At 38.6% G+C, this 24,051-nt stretch overlaps 1 protein-coding gene and 1 long non-coding RNA gene across 2 annotated transcripts in view; one reads left to right on the forward strand and one right to left on the reverse strand.

Annotated features, from left to right (window-relative positions):
• The window catches only part of LOC141362754 (butyrophilin-like protein 2), a 66,959-nt gene that overhangs the window by 2,425 nt on the left and 40,483 nt on the right, over positions 1-24,051 (reverse strand). The gene's annotated exons all lie outside the window — the stretch shown is intronic.
• Positions 16,465-16,874, forward strand: LOC141362828 (uncharacterized). The gene is made up of 2 exons (XR_012368411.1): positions 16,465-16,521; positions 16,662-16,874. It is a non-coding gene; the product is annotated as an uncharacterized lncRNA (long non-coding RNA).

The raw sequence follows: 24,051 nt of genomic DNA on the forward strand, positions 1-24,051 counted from the left end.
GAAACAGATAGATCGGCCTACCCGTCCATCTGTTAGTTGCTCTGACATGTCAAGATCACATATATCCCAGAACTTAGAGTCTATCTTACCAGAGTATCAACACATTTCAACTGTGTGCGTTCCTCGAACAAACGAATACAGAGCACCGTTTACCTCGTCTCATACAAATCTTACTAACATAAAATTAGAAAACAATACGTTTACAGATGAACCTCGAATGTTAAAATTCGGCCTTCTTAACATTAGATCGCTTACCAATAAAGAACCTATTGTCAATGAAATAATTACTGACCAAAACTTAGATGCACTCTCTTTAACAGAAACCTGGCTTAAAGCAGACGATTACATTAGTTTAAACGAATCCACCCCACAAGATTACTATTATAAACATGAACCGCGTTTAAAGGGGAGAGGGGGTGGTGTAGCTACAATATACAATTTTTTTTTTAAAGTAAACCATAAATCCGAACTAAAATTTAATTCATTTGAAATAATGCTATTAAATATGGAAATAACTGATTGTAACCATAAACAGCTCTCTTTTGTCCTTGCTACAATCTATAGACCTCCGGGCCATCATGTAGATTTTCTTAAAGAAATATCAAATTTCCTGTCTGACCTCGTAGTCACTGTAGATAAAGCTCTTATCGTTGGTGACTTTAATATACATGTTGATAACCCAACAGATACATTAGGATTAGCATTTATGGATATTCTAAATTCTCTCAATATTAGCCAAAACGTGACAGGGCCCACGCATACTCGTAGGCACACATTAGACTTAATTCTGTCACTCGGGCTCAATATTAATGAAATCGAGATATCACCTCAGAGCGATGCAGTTTCAGACCATTGCCTTGTCTCATACACGGTACTTCTAGATATGATCACTCGATCCACAATACGCTACCGACTAGCCAGAACAATAATTTCCACCACTAAAGATAACTTTATTAGCACTCTTCCAGACCTGTCCCAAATTAAACATGTAGCAGATAACCCTGAAGATCTAGATATTGTAATAGAAAACCTGAACAGTATTTGTTCTAACACATTGGATGCCGTAGCTCCAATTCGAAAAAAGAGAATCAAAGAAAAAACGCCTGCTCCATGGTACGACCATCATACCGCTGCCCTTAAAAAGGCTGCTAGAAAAATGGAAAGAAATTATAGAAGCACAAAGTTAGAGGTATGGCGTGACGCATGGAAAGAGAGTGTTAAACACTACAGACAGGCTATAAAAATCGCCAGATCTACGAATCTCAGCAATCTTATTAAAGAAAATCATAATAACCCTCGCTTCCTCTTTAGCACAGTTGCGAAACTGACTAGAAATAAAGAACAAACAGAACCCACTAATAAACTCCCACACAATAGTAACGACTTCATGAACTTCTTTACTAAGAAAATTATGATTATTAGGGAAAACATTGTAGGTACCCAAGCAGCCACCACTCTACCCAGTAATACATTTAACGCTTGCCTACCATACGAACATCTTGAGTCATTTAAACCTACTACAATAGAAGAGCTATCTAAATTAGTAGCGTCATCCAAATCATCGTCCTGTATATTGGACCCTGTTCCCACAAAATTACTCAAAGAGGTATTTCCCTATAGTGTCTAACCCAGTATTAAATGTCTTTAACTCATCACTAGAATTAGGCTACGTTCCAACAGCTTTCAAACTAGCAGTTATTAGACCGCTCATTAAAAAACCAAACCTTGACCAGGGAGATCTAAATAACTTTAGACCAAATAATAGTACGTATGAAAAGTTCCAATCAGGATTCAGGCCCCACCATAGCACAGAGACAGCGCTGCTTAGAGTTACAAATGACCTTCTCCTAACATCCGACCGTGGCGAAATATCACTCCTTATATTATTAGACCTTAGTGCAGCCTTTGACACAATAGATCACACAATCTTACTTAATAGGCTAGAAAACTATGTTGGCATCAGTGGTCAGGCGCTAGCTTGGTTCAGATCGTATCTAACCAATCGCTATCACTTTGTTTACGTAAATGAGGAGGAGTCACATCACTCCCTGGTTAAATACGGCGTACCGCATGGATCAGTTTTAGGTCCTATCCTGTTCTCGTTATATATGTTACCTCTGGGAGATATTATCAGGAATCATAACATACAGTTTCACTGCTATGCAGATGACACACAGCTTTACATCTCCTCGCATCCTAGCGAAACACAAAATTTTTCTAAGCTATCAGACTGCATCAGCGATATAAGTGACTGGATGTCACATAACTTTCTTATGCTAAACTCCAATAAGACAGAGATACTTGTTATCGAACCGAATCGCTACAAATATAATATGACAGATTACAAGTTGCCCATAGATGGCTGCACTGTGGTGCCAACCTCCACGGTTAAGAATTTAGGTGTGATGTTCGACAGCAGTTTATCCTTCGACAGCCATATCTCCAATGTCTGCCGCACAGCATTCTTCCACCTTAGAAATATCTCAAAAATACGCCATATGTTGTCTGCATCAGATGCAGAGAAGCTTATCCACGCTTTTATGACCTCTAGAATACACTATTGTAACTCGTTACTCGGAGGATGCCATGCAAAACAGGTCAACAAGCTTCAGCTAGTTCAAAACGCTTCTGCAAGAGTTCTTACTCGATCTAAGAAGTATGACCACATAAGCCCAATTCTGGCATCTTTACACTGGCTACCAGTTAAATATCGTATACAATTTAAAATATTACTAATCACCTACAAAGCCTTAAATGGCCTAGCACCCTCATATCTTAGAGAATTATTATCAGAATACAATCCATCACGTGCATTGCGGTCACAAAATTCTGGCCTCTCAATTATCCCTAAAATATCAAAAGTGTCTAAAGGTGGCAGATCCTTTTTCATACTTAGCCCCTAAGCTATGGAATGATTTACCAACCGACGTCCGAAAATCAGAGACAGTAGATAACTTTAAATCTAGACTTAAAACTTTTCTCTTTAACAAGGCTTTCACATAGTTGTTTAACAATGGTACTTATCTCCTAATAGCTAGCTTGTACAACCTAATAAATAAATAAATTAATGAATAAATTAAAACCTTTTTTTCGTCAACACTCCAAAGCATGGTAAATGTCATTAATACTCTTTAGTAATATGCTGAAACTTTGAATTGGTTTTCGATTGAGTCTTAACTGCCAAATATGGCCGGCTTGCAATTTTGGCCTTTTCCCATGACCTTAAAAATAGTATGTCATACAGAACCGTTTGCCACTGTACGTTAGTATTAACGACGGCAGTGGGGCCTCTGGCCTTAGTCAAACGAGTTCTGTTTCTGTTTCTAAAATCATCAATTATATGTAATACACCTAACCAGCAATAGTTAGCCTGTCCGGAACCGAGCTGACTAAAACCATATTACTGTGTGACACTTGTTTTCTATGTGAACGGCCCCTACGCTAATAAGATTTTGTTTCTCTCTCCCTGTCTCGTCCTTGATCCCGAGGACGAGACAAACAGATCCAGTTCCGGTACATGTGAAAGTCGGCACACAACTGATCTACTAGCTGTTCTTCAACGTGATGTCCAGCTGATGCCTGACCAAAGACCACCGGCAGAACCCGCTTAATCCCCGCTTAATCCCCGCTTAATCTCCGCTTAATCTCCGCTTAATCTCCGCTTAATCTCCTTCCGTTTCAATGTGTATATATATATATAACTCCCAAGGGTTTTTTCCTCCTATGACTTTTTTTACTTCCCCGGCTAAAATTCCGGGGTTTTTTTCTCCTAGGGGGTTTTTCAACCCGGGGAGGCAGCCTTTTTGGGCTTAACTTCTATACGTTACATTAGTAATACGTTTGCTTATAATGTTGATTTATAGCCGTAGCAAATTTTAACTGCTTGTGCTATCGTTTATTATGTTGTGCTATCTGTCGATTTTCTGTGCTTTTCACTGCATCTATTATGTAAAGCTGCTTTGATACAATTACCAAATTGTGAAAAGCGCTATATAAATAAAATTGAATTGAATTGAATTGAATAATGGCAAATCTCGGGAGAAACATTCCACTATTTTTGAAAATCACCATCACCGAGCAGCCAGGAGGAAAGCAAACTACCACACTAGTTTGGTTTTGTAAGTGTTTTTGATTATTTGTTTTACATGTGTTTAAAATTGATTTACTTTATTTGTTTGTGGAATCGTGGTATTCTTGAGGGTACTTAACTCATTCACCGCCATTGACGAGTTATCTCATCAATTGTGAGTTAATATTTAACTAATAAATATGCCTTTCTAGACGAATTTCAAAGTGAAAGTGTAATACCGAATTTATCAAAAACGGAAGTTAAAAAGATTTCATAATTTATTTTAACTGCCTTTATGTTTGATAGTCATTCTGAGTCTGATCTCTAACATAAAAATGCAATTTTTTAAGCTTTTTGCTCAAAATGATGTATTTTTGAAGAGAAATATCCATATTTCAGTGGTTAAATTAAGTGGAAAAGTAAATATATAATGAAAGTTTTTTCCCCATTTTGTTTGTTTGTTTGTTTATTGGTGTTTGAAAGCAGAGGGCATGTTCTTTAATTTGATATAATTTGTATGTTTATATATTTATAGAAGGTAATTTTTCCTGCAAGGAATTTTGTGAAACTTTTGTTAAAATCACAAAAATGCAGTTGGGCAACTTTTCTCAAAAAGGCTGGCGGTGAATGAGTTAACAGTATAACGTTAGAGTAACCCATGTTTTATAAAACCTGAACAGTATAAACTGAATAATTTATCAAAACAGTTGAGCCTCCACCATGGATGTAAATGTATTAATCTATGTAACGTTACACTAAAGATTAACATGAGGAATTTAGTAGGCTGCTTTTTATTGTAATTATAAATATAGGTTTGAGAGGAGCCTAAACATTTAGGTCTGTCAATCATCATTATGGGAGTAGTTAAGGCAGCCTTCCGGCCTCCGGGTCCAGCCACAATTTTTGCGGCATTTGCGGCCCGTTCCCGGAATCACATCTCCACATAACCAGCTCCAGCACTCCGATCAACTGGGAAATATTTTTAAATACCACTGCCGCAGCAGGATTTTTAGTCCCCGCTCTCACTACCGTAGTAGTGATGTCAGGGGCAGTGTACACAACTTTTTATGCAGTCCGGATGTTTCTTTTACTCGACAACGATGTGTTTGGGTTAGAAAAAAACGCAAATGAGTTTGAGAACGGCGACGTCAGGTGCATCTGTCTTTTCAATCTCAAAGGCATGCGCAATCGACCAAAAAAACAATGGCGACCTACAGGACTGTGCTGCCCTCAACTCCGCTTTTAATTAACCCCTTTTCCACTGAAGTTACAAATACCGGATAAACTTCTAGATCCGTACTTGGACTTTCTTTGGACAATTTTAGCAAAAATATTTACCTGCGAGAACCGATCACAGAACAAAGATTACAAACAGACGTGCCTTGCCCTCGCAAACCAGGGCACAGTCAATCAACAATGGATGATCTGCACCATTTGTGTACGTGTGTGCGTCTCTGCATACCTGTCGATATGCAATCGGCAAAACGTGATTTGCTCTTGCGATTGTAATAATCTTGATGCTTTGTTATATTGTTTATTCGCTTTTCCGCAGAAAGTGTCAATCACAGAATAATTTTATACACAGAATCAGCGGTCAGCAGCGCACTGCAAATGGTGTATGTGTGAAAGCACAACGGGTGCTTGACGGATCCGCCGCAAACACACTGCATACGGAGTGTGTGTGAAACAGGCGTTCAGCAGCTTTTTACATCAAAGGCCAACAGGCTAGGCAATTTGGGGAGTGGCCGCTCACTGATTCCCATATAATTTTGAAAATCCTGGACATGGTTGGACCTGCCAAACGGATTGAGCACTTTTATATACTGCGGTGAGCAGAGAGGATGCACAGTTTTACCAGCGAGAAGCGGCCACCAGATGATGTAACTAATATAACTCGCATTGTATAACAATACCGGCCTGCCGGCAAAGTCCCAACTTTCCCGATTGTCACTCCGCTATTGCTGATAGCTCACATACATCTCAGAAATGTCTATTTGATGTATTCTTTTTCATCTGCAAGATGTAATTTTTTATTTGTTTACACATCTGCAATACGTCTGCTAGATGTTGATTTAGAATTTATAAAAATTGCTCTAAGACCTTTATTAGATGTTTTTATTCAACAGTTGTTATTGTTATCTGTGCTCCAGATCCTTAGAACACTTATACATCTGGGTGCTGTGTGTTGCTTGTACAGCTGTGCACAGCATTTGTTCTCCTGATCTTCCGCTGGTGCGCCATAAGTCAGATAACGATCTTGTGTGTTACGATTCGAGACCCTCATCTGCTGAGGCGGGTATCGTCTTTGTTCGTGGCACTCACTATTTCTTTTTGAAGCGAAGCAGCTCACACCTCATTTATGGAGCCTGCTTCCCTTCAGTGCCCCTGCAGAGCACACTCACTGCTGTGCTTAGTATGACAAGCATGCACAATTAATCTACACCTGCATACAGTGGAACTGTGTAAAGCTGGCTCCAGTAGTGAAGCATGAAAAGATTCTTGTGCAGGAGGCTGTAGAACCTCCAGATGAGATAAATGATGACCTCAAAATGAAAATCTCTTGGAAACTCATCATTGGCTATGGCACTGAAATTGCCTTGGAAATGATGGTGGTATGGATTGGACTCACATTTCCTTCCAGACCTGAGAAGTCATCATGTGCTTCTCCAGACAGACATCGGTGGTTTATTAAATAAATTACTAAGGAGGTCTGCATTCAAAGTAATGCGTCATTGGCTGCGTGCTCTGGTGGTTTGCAGGAAACCTTGGTTTCTATCCTAAGGCCTGTTTCTGGGTGCAAGCTACTGGAGTGTGACGCTGACAACAGACGCATCCCCCACAGGTTGGAGTACAGTTATGGAAGGCAGAGAGGGCCAAAATCACTACATTATCAATTTTGGGATAATGGCATTTGTGGTCTCTGGACAAACTGTGCTCGTTGATGACAGTTTAGATCCCAGGCCACTTGCATATGGCAGATGCCCTGTAGGGCAACACCCATTGCTGGGGAGTTGAGACTCCAGCCAGATATGGTGAACCACATCTGGAGAGGAAATGGATGAGCAGAGGTGGATCTGTTTGCGTCTCAGGACACCACACACTGCCTAATGTGGCTTTCTCTTCTTTTCCCCAATCTCTCTGCCACAGAAGTTTTGGAGAAAGCTTGCCAGAGATATGGTAGCTGTCGGTTTGGCCTTTGAGGGGCCAGGCTCGTAGGCTTTATGCCCTTAAGTGGAGAATTTTTCACCTATTGGTGTTTAACTCACCTAACGATTCCAGTAAACTGCCCCGTTGACGTAGTGCTGAGGTTTCTGCAGGAGCGTTTCTCTAATGGGTTTACTCCTTCCACCATTAAGGTTTATATGACAGCAGTTTCTGCCTACCATACTCCTGTGGAAGGCTAATCAGTGGGTTGACACCCATTAGTGGCTTGCTTTCTTTGTGGCACTCGCAGGTTGTGACCTATTAGCCGCACTAGGGTGCCTGCTTGGGACCTAGTGGTCGGTCGTCTAAGTTCAAAATATTAGAGAGGCCCCCCTTCGGGTTACCAGACACATACTGGAGCACAACTGACAATGGAAAGCATACATTTAGCTGGTTTTTACACTTGCAGTGTTTTTTCTGTCTGCAAATTACGAACCCACTCATGTGGATTTTTATAACTCGATCTGAGGCTCATTTCGAAGGGTATTTAAAGGAGCATTTCACCCGTAGAAACATTAATCTTTATTGAAAGTGTGTCATATTTGTAGTCGAAATGTAACATACATTTAGAATTTGGTGCCTATTTGACTGAGAAAAGGGGTGTTTGTAGTCTCACCCCCTCAACAAAGATATTGGACTTCCTTCTTTCAATGATGCAAAATGATGATTTTTACATCATTGAAAGAAGGAAGTGCAACACTGAAATCTGTATTTCTCCTGTCTCAGCGGCAACTGAGAAAATGATGCATGACCATTCAAAAACATGACTGGGGTTCTAACTATACAAAGCTTAATGCAAATGGGTGAAGTGTCCCTTTAACTCTGTGCGTGAGCTATTGTTGGGTTGGAACCACTTACTGTGACGCGCATACGATGCTTGTCGCGTTTTCAAGTTCAAGGCGGCTGTTCAGTCCAATACAGTCTTCATCTTCATACAGTAAAAAAATAACTTTAAGAATAAAAGCATGGCATTGAGTTTTGTTGTAAAACAGTACACAGAGAAAAAGAAAGCCCAATTTATAAGCATAGACTTTAATTAGTCCAGAGAAAGACAAATATGCACATTCTTCAAGCCTACAATGAAATTATAATGTAAAATTTGCAGCATATGTTAATATTCTCTTAATATTTGTTTTTAACAATGTGCTGTCTTGCCGCATGTTGAAACAAACGCATTGATTAACGGGAAATTAATTATTGGAGGGAATAAAATTAGCATTAAATTTGGACACCCTGGACACCCCTTATGGCTCCGCCACCGTATGTATTGCATAGATGGGCTGAACGTGTAGCACATGTGTCAAATAGTATTGCACTTGTTACTAAGGTTATCATAGACCAATAGGTTCGACTATGGAGATGTAATGAAGACAACACTGGTTAAATAAAAGTAAGTATTTGTATTTAAATGAATGATTAGAGAAATTGGCAATTGTTGAAAGAGAAATTAAATATAATGCTTAGTCAACAATGTTGTTCAGATGCAAAACACAGTATTTAAAGACTTTCAGTTCAATTGAAGTAAAGTGAATAAAGAGTTATTCTGTTGTGGGTGCACCCTCTAGGCTATATGAATTTTCCTAGGACACTCCATCAAGTAACATTCACATTTAAGTAACATTCACAGTTGTAACTTGAACAGTTCACTCAAAATTAACAAGAAAAATAACAATTCAAAAGAAACAGTTTATTGAATCAGTTACAAAAAGATTGTTTCTGAAAAGTTCAGTTCTGAAAAGTGTGTGTTCAAACAGTTCAGATGGAAAAATCTGTTCAAAAGATTTGAATCAAGGTTTCGGTTTAAAAGTTTCGGTTCAAAAGATTCGGATCAAAAGGTTCGCTTCAGTGAATCGAAAGTTCGTTGAATCGCAGAAAACCTCCAAAACAAAACAAAATCCGTTGTAAGGGAATTACTTGCAATTACTCAAATTAAGCTCACTTCCGTTGAAGAAAACTAGCAGGAAATTAGAACTTTCCTACCAAATCCACAGGTGTTGGTTTGAACTCAACTCTCATAATCAACGTTCAGTTCACTGCAGGCTCACCATCATTAATCGTCACGCTGAATCGACACAGTTCCAGCATAGCACAAAAAACCTGACCAAAAATCCAAAGAAAATATTCCAAAAAACCTTTATGGTCTAATCTTCTCTGACGATTTTAACTTTAACTCAAAGTTACACTGCTGCTCATTTTATCAGTCACGCAGAGAGAACTAAAATGGCGTTCCCCATCCAGCAACTAGAGTGGTGGGGCGGGACTTCAACAGAACACTCACATAATTGGACGCAGGGCTCGAAATTGCGACCATTTTGGTCGCATATGCGACCGAAATTTAATCTGTGCGACCTTAAAATATATTTGGGAGCATTTGTGCGACTGCACATTTTGTTGTGACGCGAGTTGATTGTGATCCTGCGTGCTGGCGCTGACCCAGGTTCAGTGTTCTCTCCAACGTTACATAACCCAATCAAATTTCACCATTAAGTTCTTGCATTTAATGAAGACCGCGGATTGGCTAATATGAGCGTCAGTCATTCCTTGTTGCCGTGAAGTGCGGAAATGTGAAAAGACGAACACGTCGCGAGCATGACGAGAGCGAGCCGATTACAGCCAAGGATATTACTGTATTTTTTGACGACGATCCGGATTCAAATGTAACTCCACCACCGGAAAATACGAGTTGACGTTAAACCTTTCAGAGAGAGTGGCTTAAAGATTTCGAGTGTCTCCGCTATGAAAATGTAACTTACTGTTTTTACTGTAAATCCTGTAAAACGGCGTTAATGGCGGAATCAAAACATTTTAAGCGCCAGACGTACCTTGCTTAAACATGGCGAAAGTGCCAAAAACACAAGACGTGTCATGACAAATGTGTTTATTATTGATGGAGACATCGACCTGTCTGTCAAAGTGTGTTTGATGGTGTATGTGCGCATGCGCTGGTGAATGGACATCCGACAAACATCCTTGTGTTGCTGCGGAATACGACAATGCTGATGGTATGTTTTTGTTGTATTTTTTAAAACATTGCCTATTTAGTATTAAAAGCATCCTGGTAATGCAGTTATCAATACCAATATATATTAGCCTTCTATATTAAGGTCACTTTTGTAATGTCACACTGTAAAACATTATAGCCTCATTAAGTTATGTGTACTAACATTTGCTATTTAGTTCTACTACACACAGCAAGTTTTAGATATTCAACTCAAGTCTGTAAGTTTTCACAAAGTTAAAGCTCCACTGTGTACTTCTTTTAGTTAATTCTTAGCAAAAACCCATGTTTTCTTTCAAAAGTATGTGCTCATTCATGTGTAATTACTTCCACCTCACTAATCAAAGTATTCTCGTAAGTGTAGAATCTGCTATTTAAAATACATACCGCCGTATCGCTCTCTGGCTGAATCCATGTTGTGCCTCCATCTTTGAAATACATTCGCCGACGAGGGACATTCCTGAAATTCAAGCTCTGCCTTTCGCGCTTTCAGACTACACTCACGCTGGTTGCACGGAGGTTGCATGTGTAGGCGGTATACGCCATCAAGACAGACTTATTTCAGAATATTAACGATTATAAAGCTGACAATTATTCTTAGTTAATTGTAAATGGATGTAATATGCTTATGACTTGCGAATGTAATGCTCAGTTAATTTAAATAAACCAGGCTTGATGACGTATGCAGCCTGCGACCTGCGTAGACTGAATCCAGGGGTGCAAACTCATCAGGGGTGAAAAAGGTGACAAGACACAAGCGCTCTTATATAAGCGGAAACGCGGCTTGCACGCTCCTCTTAAACAGAAACAGGTATATAGCGCATATAGCACTGTTGTCAACGGCTTAAAATCACTTAACTTAAAACTGCGGTGCGTGAACAAATGTTAAGCTTTATGACCACGCGCACAGCAACGTGACGTGGGCGCGTAACCTCAAATGAGAAAATACTACGAGTTAAGTATGTGCACTCAATCTGCAGACTGCTTAAACTTCGGCAGCAAATGAGGTGGCTATAAATTGTAAAACATAACCCACCAAACTGGCTAGTAATTTGACATCGTTACCACAATAGCTGGACATGATTTTCATAATTTCATTTACTGCTACCATGTCGCAGACCCCCCTCACCCCTCATTTTTAAAAACTCATCGGATCTAGACGAATCACAAGAATGACCTATTTTGTATCAAAAAACGGCGAATTTCGCCGAAAGGTGACAAGTTTGCACCCCTGGAATCCTTCGGCCGCACGCCGTGTTACCTGCGATCTAATGCTTTGATTTGAAAGCCTGTTGAAGACATATTCTCGAGGACATTAAAACAAGTCGCCAAGGAAGCGAAACGGGGATTTTAAACAACAACGCGACAGGAAAAACATCAAGACCAAAGTCAATATTGGAGTTAGTTTTCCAAGATGGGGCTCAATGGACACTGAAGTTGCTAAGTTACTTTATATCTTCACCACAGGTAATTCAGCATATTCGTTTACATCTATACAGTCTATGTTGTAAACTTGAAGTTTTATAGTTCCTTGGCTAACTATAGCATGGTTATGCAGTTAGTGTAAACACGCATGTGGTTTTGTGTGCTCGAACCGCCACACGCCGTCTCTCCGCCCATTTATGTAATCTGAGGTACTGAGATAAATGTTTTTCATATTTTCTGACCTCTAGCACAAACACACGGTGACAGGGCTATTTTTAGCCTTTCATTGATAAAACGCCGCTGATCTGCGCGTCGTTCGTTTCATTTTACAAGCGTGTGAAAGTTGTGCAATCTTATTTCACCAATATCAGAGAAAGCTCTTACATATACACGGACATGTAACGTTTACTTAAAACATAAGCATTGGACTCTGACATATTAGTTTTGCGTCCATTTAAACCTGTGATTACTCCAGCTCATGATTAAATGACAGGAGAGGGTCTTGTCCACAGACCATCTCCTCAGTAATCTGGAAAGAAGCGGTCGAAAATGGACAAAAAGAGACGGATTTAAACACCAAGTGTAAACGTAATGTGTCTCTCTCATCCACTTGTGATCTGATCGACGAAAACACATCTAAATACCAAGTGTAACAGCCCCTGTGATATTTTTCCTCGCGTGGATGAAAAAGGAGTGCCTAAGCTACGTTTATGGTTGTTTTTTGTATGTGATTTTAAGCGGACATATCATGACAATCAGACTTTTTACATGTTTAACATAAATCTGTGTGCTTTGACGGATCACACGATTGCAAATTGTTCATTTTTTTCATTGCTTTAGCTTTAGCTACTGGAAGCCATGTTAACCTTGACATGACAGGGCCACCGTACTAGTTAAAACGCGTTCCGAATGGTGGGGGCTAGAGCGTAATAATCATTTGGTTGTCATATAGATTTTTACCGCTAGATGGGAGTAGATCCTACACAGTGGGGCTTTAAACTTAAAGTTACATATTGTCTTAACTACTTGTAAGTTGTCTCTGTGATGTGAATGTTCATTTAACTAACTTCTGTAAGTTATGAATCACAAAGAGAGGGAGGGGTCGTGTCCAGAAAAGACCGGGAAAATTTCAGTTAACTTTACCTCAGACACAGCGCTCATCTGAAATGACCAATAATAAATTTTGCAAGGCTGCAAAGGAGGTATGTATGATTTTTTTGTCTTGATGTAATAAAGATGCCCTTTATACATTTTTAGAAAAAATAATGAGTTGAAAGTAAAGAAAATATGCAGACATCGAGCCTGCTTTGCGAATGCGTCGTCGTCAGGATATTTATCTGCTTTCACATCGAAGCATATGTTAAAAGAGTTTAATACACCATGGGGATAATTTTGGATATTTCAATTGGTTGTGCGTAACGTTATATCGATTATTTCGATTATAAATATAGCTTACAGTTTAACATTTAACAGTTAGCTTAACAGATTTGTTTGTTCACTGTCAATGTGAATTAATCACGGGCTGAGTCTTCGTTTACTTTCAATATATGTTTACATGGTATGTTTTTAATATGACTAAAGTTAAGCGTTTAAGTTAATGTTGTATTATTGTGGTGCTTGAGGGATTTTTATCCTCGTGCGATTAAGGGCACGAGGGGAATATGCGTTGAAATGAACGCAAATAGTGTCTAATAAGTGTTCGAGGATCTGTTCGTCTGACATAAAGGCCATAAAAACCTTTAAATATATTTATTTCTCTCAGTCACTTAACAAGTGGACACAATTTCTGTTCGTTTCCACAGAATTATGTGTTTAAGTCTCGCAGGGCAGCCATTTCAGGCTACTGCGCACGCGCATAGGTTTGCAGCCTCTCGCCAGAGAATCGCCTTTACATGTTGTTGATGGTAACAGCTGTGTTGCGTATAGTTAATCTTTATTTCTTTGATTATTGCGATCTAATCAGTGGCTTTAAATGCTGTTCGTGCTATCGGTGTTTCTGGATTTACAAGTAGGACGCACACGTTTGCTGAACATACAGGACACCATATGATTAAAAACTGCCTCCCTATCTTGTCATAAATAACAGGTATTTGCATGATTTTTACTATTTTATAATCTGTATGTCGTATTTTTTGTATTTTGTACAAGAGTACTAAGTATTTTGATCATAGCGATTACAGTGGTGTAAGTTACCAGATCGCAGACGACCATAGACTGTGAAAAAATAGATCACCCACGGTTCGGCTCCCATGCGATTCGCGGATTAATATATAATATATAATATAATATATGTATTAAAGTCTTGCAAATGTTAACACTCAAGTGATTTTTAAACAATTTAACCACAAAACTCTGCTTTTACTTCTTACAGTCTCGTTTTGTCACTCTGCATCTTTGTGGATACGCTATTGAAGAAGAGCTGTCCATCACTTTATGGACATTCAAGTTAACATAAGGTATTGTAAACGCAATGTTACCTAATACTATCAAGTTAATACATTTACTGTAAACTGTGCAGTTTTTTACTCATACAATTTCATGTTTTTTTTTTTTTGCTAATCTGCTTTTATTACTTTGTCTTGTTTTGTTACTCTGCATCTTTGTGGCCGCCTATCACTTTGAGGACGTTCAAGTTAACATAAGGTATTGTAAAAGCAATGTTGCCTAATACTATCAACTTAATACATTTACTGTAAACTGTGCAGTTCTTCACTCATACAATTTCATGTTTTTTTTTCTAGTCCGCTTGCTATTGAAGAAGAGCTGCCCATCACTTTGACGACATTCAAGTTAACATAAGGTATTGTAAAAGCAATGTTGCCTAATACTATCAACTTAATACATTTACTGTAAACTGTGCAGTTCTTTACTGATACAATTTCAGGTTTTTTTTTTCCTAATCTGCTTTTATTACTTTGTCTTGTTTTGTTACTCTGCATCTTTGTGGCCGCCCATCACTTTGACGACGTTCAAGTTAACATAAGGTATTGTAAAAGCAATGTTGCCTAATACTATCAACTTAATACATTTACTGTAAACTGTGCAGTTCTTCACTCATACAATTTCATGTTTTTTTTTTCTAGTCCGCTTGCTATTGAAGAAGAGCTGCCCATCACTTTGACGACGTTCAAGTTAACATAAGGTATTGTAAAAACAATGTTGGCCTAATACTATCAACTTAATACATTTACTGTTAACTGTGCAGTTCTTCACTCATACAATTTCATGTTTTTTTCTAGTCCGCTTTTACTACCTTGTCTCGCTTTGTCACTCTGCATCTGTGTGGCTGCCAGTGTTGGGAGTAACGCATTACAAAATATAATATATTACAGTAATATATTAGTTTTTGCTGTAACGCAGTAATGTAACGCATTACTAATAAAATTTTGGTAATATTTTACTCGTTACAGTCTTAGTAACGAGCGCGTTACAACAATGCATTTCAAAATTAGACCGTGTTATTTTTATTTTTGACCAATGCGCGCGACCAGCATCCACACATGAAAAAGCTGCGACTGCGTGTCTGCGTCCCAAACAGCCTACTTCCATACTATATAGTGGGCGAAAAGCACTACTTCTCGTACTCTTTGCCTACTATATAGTATGGAAGAAGGCGGTTTGGGACGCAGCGTATGTCTGTTTCCACGTGCTGTATGCAACATGTTCATTTTTACTTTAATGTTGTATTTGAAATGCGATTTGGACGCGGTGCGCGTCAAATAGACATGTTTCTTAAAGAGCCGAATCTGGGAAGTCCTTTATAAGCATTGACTAAAGTGGTCGCAATCAGGTCCAGTAGCGCGCACACGCATAATTTTGCGAATAAGAGCACTAAGTAAAAGCAAAAGAACGTTTCTATCGGTCTCCTGTGCTGCTTGAACCTCAGAAGTAAATATACTTTTACAAATCTTGCCAGTAAAATCCATATCACACCAGCAATGACAAGGTAAGCTTTGCTATGATTACAGTCCATATACATAATAGATTGCTAGGCTATTCCTATGCTATCTACAGTTTTATTACAAACAGCAACTTAAACTACAACATAACATTAGTGAAGACTTAAACATGGTTATCTAAATATAATTTAGTACATTTAAACATCACAGTTTAAAGTTTTTACCAGCCTTTGTATGGGAGCCTATATTCATTGTTTGGCAAAAAGCAGTGTTCCTCTGTTTGTCTGTGTTTTATATGTTAGTCTACATGTAATCCTTATATTGTACTGAAATGAGCTGTATACCTTGAGGCCTGATCCTCCAATAGCAATTTTTGATAAGTTGTGTCAATCCAGTGCATGCCAGGTTTGTGCTGTGAATCTGAATTAAAAGTGATCACTTAAGAATAGAAATGAAAAGAGGTTGCGTCTCTTGCCATGTTATTAGGCTATAGGTTGCATTATAGTGGGCTCTATTGTGTTTGGTATGTGTACCATAATTTACCAGACTTTTACCAGATCATTTGTCTATGTTTATGATTCTGACAGTGATTGTTACTGTATTTTGCCATAAGTCTTCAGTGCCTATTCAAAGCTCGAGGGCCAACACATAACTAGATTTATAAGCAGCAACAAACTACATTTTAAAATTTTATAATGCCTAGTCATACTTCTGTTATTTTGATGAAAGTAACTCAAAAGTAACGCAAAAGTAGTGTAACTCATTACAGTTCAGAGACAGTAATATTGTAATGTAACTAATTACTTTTAAATGACAGTAATTTGTAATATATAATGTATTACACTTTGGAAGTAACTTTCCCAACACTGGTGGCTGCATAGAAGAAGAGCTGCTCATCACTTTGATGACATTCAAGTTAACATAAGGTATGTAAAAACAATGTTGCCAAATGCTATCAACTTGGTGCTTATTCTTTAAACTTAGCAGTTCTTCACTCGTAGTACAATTTCATAAGCTAAGCCTAGGCTGCTTTATCTAACTTTAGTTTTTTTTCACACTTCTACAGCAGTTGGTGCATTAAGATACCTCTCAGAGTTATTGTGTCATCTCAAGAAATAAGGTGTGTCACCCTAGAGAGTGTTCCTGAGTCAGTCAAGGAGCTATGTGTGACATGGTGCATCATTCTGGGCTTGCAAGGAAACTTTCTTCTACACTTTGAAGATCCAGACTTTGGAAATGAGCACTGCAATTTCACCGATATTAAAGATCTACCATCAGATCGAGTGACACTGAAAGTTTTGTTGACAACTTCTGGTTCGGTTTCTGACTTTGCATTACAATTACTACTAGTGCCTCATCAGTGGAATGGCCTGATCCTTTTGTTATTCCTGATTTCTCTCATGATGTTGAACTTCAGTTGAGCGCTGCAAATGATGCCTATGCCAGGGATGGAACAGTAATGGTCATTTCCAATGGTGTTAAATACTAGACAAACAAGCTGATGTGAAATGTTGACTGTTTCCAAGGTCCATCGGTTTATTTTGTAAAAGACTTTCTTAGCGACTGGGTATTAACAAAAAAGGTTTGGGGATAGTTATATTGCATTAATTGTTCTTTAAAAAAACTAACTCTAAAATACGTGGCTTTTAAAATAATAATAATAATAACCTAAAAATGAACAGTGCAAAACTATTTTTATCATATTTGAGTTTTTATCAGTAGGGGAGACCAGGGCTGGTTGTCTCACGGGTTGGTTGTCACACTGCTTATTCCAGACACACTACATGGCGCTGTGGTACAATTTTGATATCAATTTGTTAGCCTTTAATAGCTTACTCATTTGCACTTGAAATTTTGCTGAGCAGACACAAAACATTGAGGTTAGGGGACATTTTTTTATTTTTATGGGTCAGAGTAAATTTTCATGTTGGTGTTGTTTTTGTGTTGAGATCTTGTAGGATATTAGTCATTCAAAAACAAAACACTCATTAAAAAGCTAAAAGTATTAGCTTTATTTTGAGTCATATTTTAGCTATCAAGTTAAAGCCGTGTAGCAGCTAGCTTAGCATGTTTGTCAAGAAGTCAGTTGGGGATGGTTGTCACATAGCTTGCGGGGTTGGTTGTCACATAAGAATATTGGACATGTAGACCTTTTAAGACTATTTGTTTGTTTTTGTTTGCTGTTATAAATAAATAAAGCATTAAATAAAGAGGTTTTAACACAAAAAAATTATTTCTTTTTATTTCTCAACACAGTAGACAATAGGCTTTATGCCCAGCTGCACTACTTCCTGAACTTCAGCAAGCTTCTTGTTTCCTGTCTTCCATAATTGTACAAACTAATTAATCCAAGTGTGCCTGACCTCAGTAGTCACAACAACAATAATCAGACACACCTGGATTAGGGGCTGTCCACACGGAGACGCGAATCACTGTATACGCATAAATTTGTTATCGTATTGGCGTTTCATCCACACGGATCCGGCGATTTCAGAGAGTGAAACCGCTATTTTTTGAAACCGGGTCCTAAAGTGGATAAATCTGAAACCGACACCCTTGCGGTTTCGTCTGTACAGCCAATCCGTATATTTTGTGAAGCGAAAACGTCATCACATCACGTGTCGGAAGCGTCACACGTAACAGCAACAACAATAACGGCTGACTACGTGATTGTGTTCGTGCTACAGAAGCTACTAAAGCCTACTAGCTTTATTACAGCAAAATCTATTGCTTCTATGCAATTGTGGTGAGCAACAGGCGATAATGGACAACACCATACGTTGGTTATGCGCATGCTCAAAGTCTTCTTCTCCGTGTATAGTGTATATCTGTGGCAGAATTACAGCGCCCCATACTGGTCCGGCATATATACTACACCGCTTTCAGTCGGTTTCGGTGGTTTCGTCTTTACGGATTATTTTTTTAGAGCAAGGAAAAAAAATGATCGGATAGGGAATGCAGCGGCTTCGTGTGGATATAGCCTTAATCAGTTTGTCCAATAATGGCAGACAGGAAACAATGAGCTGGCTGAAGTTCATAGTGCAGCTGGGCATAAAGCCTATTCAAATAACTGATCACCCACTTTAATCCCATTGTTTAAACATAAGGGGCATTAATAACAACTATCATAGGGGTGGATTCATATTAAAACTTATTTGCAGTTTCTATCTTAAAAAACTAAAAAGTTACACATTGGGCCCTATTTTAACGATCTGAAACGCAAGTCCGAAGTGCAAAGCGCAAGTGACTTTGTGGGCGGATCTTGGGAGCTGTTGCTATTTTCCCGGCGGGAGAAATAAGTCTTGCGCCGGGCGCAAATCAATAAGGGGTTGGTCTGAAGTAGGTTCATTATTCATAGGTGTGGTTTGGGCGTAACGTCAAATAAACCAATCAGAACGCTATCCAACATTCCCTTTAAATGCAAGGGCGCAAGTTCCATGGCGGGTTGCTATTATTATGACGGATTTGACAGGCGCACGCCAGGAGCGGTTCACAGCCGAGGAGACCGACGTTCTTGTAAGAGCAGTCAAAGACAGAGAAGTTGTTTTGTATGGGGATGGGAGCAACCCGCCCAAATCAGCGTCGGTTAAACAGGCGTGAGAGGAAATAGCCGCAATTGTCTCATCAGCTGCGCCAAGCATTACAATGATGTCAGGAGACGGGGGGATCCCAAGCTTGCCAGCATAAATCGGGCACGCCGGGCACACAGGAGGACATCGCTGCGTCCACCCTCACCGCTGAAAGGGTTTGGGGGCTTTGAAATCGGACACAAGAAACGCAAGCAAGGTCCAACCCCAAAGTACACTTACAAATCAAGTTCACATACATGAAGGTTTCTTATGAAAACATTTTAATTATTATTTAGATAAAATAAACGTAATACAGCCACACAACAAACTTATGAAAATATTTTAATCGTTATTTGCATGATAATTGTTTAACGCTGCCACACAAAATAAATAAAAACTATCACCACAATGCTCACCACAATGATTTCCCTTATCTCATGTATTAATATTTTTTATTGTAACAATTTATGATTTGCAAAGATAACTGTTGCATCTGTGTAGATAAGATAAGCAATGCGCGTTCTGCACGCTATACATTATGGTCAAGCATGCGCCCTTAAAATAGCATAATGAACCACGCGCAACGCGCCACTGACTTTAGACTAGTTTTTTTGGTTAGTAGCGCAATTGATTTTTGAAACTGCAAAATAGCATAAGAGATGGTTTGCCCCGGAGCACGCCTCCTTTTTTGCGCTGAACCGCCCAGGGAGCGCAAGGTCATTCCCTAGTTTGCCGACGTGCGTCTGTGGAGGGAAAAACCCGCTGTGCGCCAGTGCAAAATACGAAATGATACATGCGTCACTGACAAAGTCAATTGCGCTGGGTGCAAGATAGGGCCCATAATCTTTTCAGATCCCAATTTATCATTGAAATCCTATAGAACCTCTATAGGGACAACCAACCCCATACCCTGTGACAACCAACCCCGTGATGGGGTTGGTTGTCACATTGTGTCAGAGTGTCTTTGATGGTTAATTACTTCCTGTTACAATACAATCGAAAAGTAAAAAGTATACACATTTAAAGCCAAGACTCCAAAGTTTCATTTCATGTAGGAATTACTGCTGAAAGATTTTTTGTTACGATCTCACCACATACTTAGTTCGTCCCCTCTATCTCTGTTGGGATCTGCCCACTTTTCTTGCATTTTTCAAATATTGCCAGTGGGAGGAGTCAGGCTCTGACCAGGGGTTTAGTTACGCTTTAAAGAAACCCATATAATATTTCAATGAAATTTGTTTTTAATAAACATTTGTAAAATTCATTTTTACCAAAAATGCTTTTCCAAGCCAATGTTACAAATTGTTCTTGTGCAAATAAATAGTTTTTGAGCTAATATTTTGCAAGTTTATTTCAGTGTGAGTATTATTAGTCAAGATTATGAATTGAACTGATAATGAAACCTAGCAAGTTGTTTTAACTACAAGTATGAAGTTGAAACAAAAAATGATTATTAATCTAACCCTGTGTAAAACATAACTCTTTGAGTTGAGATAAAGTGATAAAGTGAGTTTTATTGAACTGATGATGTAACTTAGCTAGTTGTTTTAACTATGAGGATGAAGTTGAAACAATAAATGATTATTAGTTTAACCCCATGTAAAACATATCTCTGTGAGTTGAAACAAAGCATATCTTCAAGTTCATTCTACTTCGATTTGTAAGGCAGCAGGTGAACTTTCGTTTCTAAGTTTAACCAACTTGAAATGTTTTACAGTGCACAATTAATCAGTGTTTTACGTGTTTGCAAGATTTTTTATTGTAATCTTAATCATGTTACCTGTATTTGTTAAATTATTATTGCTGCTATACTATTTCAACAGCATTTGGGTATTAATTTAGGAATTTATGCAGCAAATTAGCACACGTGTCAATGACGAGATTTTCCGTCTTTCCGCAATATCGCTATTATCCACCAGGTGGCGCCCTTCCGCAACTTTTTAATCCCGGAAGTAATGCCCTATGGCAAGCAGCTGCATGTCCGTGTCTGTTATAAAGATCGCTCTGAATGGGATCTCTATGAAAAGTCCGTCACAAAAATTGAATTATCTCTGCTTTTTGCTCAAAATGTGGTGTTTTTGCAGAAACCTACCCATATTCAAAAGCTGATTACAAAAGAACCACTCAAGGTAGGATGAAACAGGTTTTTTTTTTTGAAAGCAGAGGGTCTGTTCTTTCATTTGGTATATTGTATGTTTATATATTTAAAGAAGAACATTTTCTGGAAGGCATTAAACTTTGGTGAAAATCATGAAAAACGTTGGCGCTGGTTGGCAACTTTTTTTAAAAACGCTGGCGGTGAAAAAGTTAACATTTACATTGTAGTTGCGGTGCTTTTTAATTTTTGGATGGATGCGCCTACATTTTTGATGGTGCTCCTAACTCTTTAAAGTTGGGAGCACCAGTGCTACCAAATAAAAAAGTTAATTCTGAGCCCTGTGGACGGTTACTGACATGTCAATCATCACACTGACATACTGTGTGTCTCAATTCGTTCCCTAGCTCCCGAGGTCGTGAATCAGTATATCGTGTACACAGGTTTGGGCACTGGTAAGCACCCTAGCTCACTTCACATTGGGACAATGTTCACTTATTTCTGTCACGTGGCTGCTCAAGCGCGTTGTAATCACTCACAGCTGTTACTCATTAACAACCGGCAAAACCAACATCTCTCTGACTTAATTTTAAAAACAGTACATTGTGAAAAATGCTGTCATTCTCTTACATATCTGTGCATAAAATTGGAGGCATATTGTCACAGGTTAACCTGTTGACTGTTTAAACTGGACTTAAAAACATACCACCATATCACTTGTACTGCGCATTGCCGGCAACTTAACATGTGTACACATCAGGAAAGTGTTATGGAGTTTTTGTTTGGTTAAGTCTAAGTTTGTTACTGTTGTGTTTGTTCTAGTTTTCAAGTCTTATAGTTTATTGATACTATTTTTCTAAAATAACAAAATGACAGAACACACAATAATTCATGTATTACTTCCCTTTATTTTTACAATCATTTTTCACCAACCTTATTGCAGTTACACTTCCCGGACCACACTTCTTACAACCAAACCCATAGGCTGAATCCGAAACCGCATACTGCCATACTATATAGTAGGCAAAAAGCAGTAGGCGAACGAATAGTATGTCCGAAACCTCAGTATGCGTAAAAGGGTAGGCGAGAATTTGCGGGATGTTTGACTATTTCTCGCGAGATTCAGAGGCACGTGTACTTAAGTATCGTCCGAAACCGCCTACTTACTGAAAATGTAGTAGGGGAAACAGCACGTGAACAGAGTAGTACGTCCGAATCCTCAGTATCCATAAAATCAGTAGGCGAGAAATCCCCGGATGCCCTACTGAGTCCGCCCAGATTCTGAAGCGTGCATCGGATGGACACTTCTATCCCAGCTTTCTCATGATGCCACGGGAAAGCAAAGCAATCGACCGGAGACCAGCCAATCGGGTGATTTCGATACGTTACACAGGGCTGTTCCTCCCTGACTTCACGCACAGACCGGCCAGGATATACCACAAAGTTCTCAGCTGATTCATGAAAATAAAGCCGTAGAATTATCACAGCTGTGTTGAGATGACAGTAAATATGTGATGGTTTGTTAGAAAAATTACATTTGAATAGTTTTGTTTGATATGGGATTCACTTCTATACGTTTTCATTTATTGTGATTGTTTTATTAATTCATTTTTTATTCATGTTTCCTGTTGTTTTAAGTAAATACAATAAAAATGTATATAATCACATTGCCTGTATTGTCTAGTTTGTATTGAAGCACAGCTGTCATCTGACAATAGATATTAAATTACAATCTGCTTGTTTTACTTATTTTTGTCCACTACAAAATTATGTAATATATATATCTGTAACACTGACAGAGACCCTAGTAGAGTTGTGAAGTTACTGATGCAATCAGGTAGTGAGTGCACCTGTCCCTCATACACACGCATACGTTTTCATGTATTTTATTAGGTTTGTTCGGGTAAGAACCAACAGGTGGATGACATCAAAGTACCGTGAGAGCGATTCCAGAAATCATACGGAGAAGTCTGATTTCGTGTTGCTCTCGCGGTATTGTGATGTCAATCTCCTGTCGATTCTTGTGGTTCCGCATGAACTCGAACAAGTCTACTACGTCTTATGTCACATGATAACGTCAACATGGCGAATGCTGTCCATACTTAAGGCGAACGTAGGTACTGTCTTAGTGCACGTTATGTAGGTACCCAGTGAAATTCAGTACCTACACAGTAAGTATGCGATTTCGGATTCAGCCATAGTCTGGGTAAAACTGTTTTTTAAAGCAAACAGCCACATCACTTCCTGTGGAAGCTATCATTTTGGGTGACCAGAAGGGGAGAATTTAGAAACACTTGGTTTTTGACATTTAATTTGGTGTTTAACTCTGTTTCTGTTAATGGTAGTTTTTTTACTAACTGTTTAGAAGATTAAATTTTGTTATGTTGATTGTTATATTATTTAATATGACTGATACAAACTTTTTAATTTTCCATGACAATATGGTTTGCCCTGTAGGTGGGGCTTCAGCCTATAAATAGGCTTGCTTGTTAGAATACATTCAGTTATGCTTTTCATTGTGAACTCTTTGGAAACTAACTAAGCAGTGTTGCAAACTTGGGCCATTCGGTTTAGCCAACATAGCACATTGTTGCTCTTTATTTTCGTTTTTTGTACAGTTTTTATTTATTTTTGTTTTCTCATACACTGTAAATATTTTTGCACCTTAAAATAAAACACCATTTGGATCCTGCATTAACTTTTTAGTACAGCACGTCATTTCCTCTTTCTACTCCAACTGGTTGGCTCCCTTACACACATAATTACATTTTAAATGTAATAAATATATTTAC

Source organism: Misgurnus anguillicaudatus, unplaced genomic scaffold, assembly GCF_027580225.2.
Source record: "Misgurnus anguillicaudatus unplaced genomic scaffold, ASM2758022v2 HiC_scaffold_29, whole genome shotgun sequence".
In the NCBI taxonomy this organism is placed as follows: domain Eukaryota; kingdom Metazoa; phylum Chordata; class Actinopteri; order Cypriniformes; family Cobitidae; genus Misgurnus; species Misgurnus anguillicaudatus.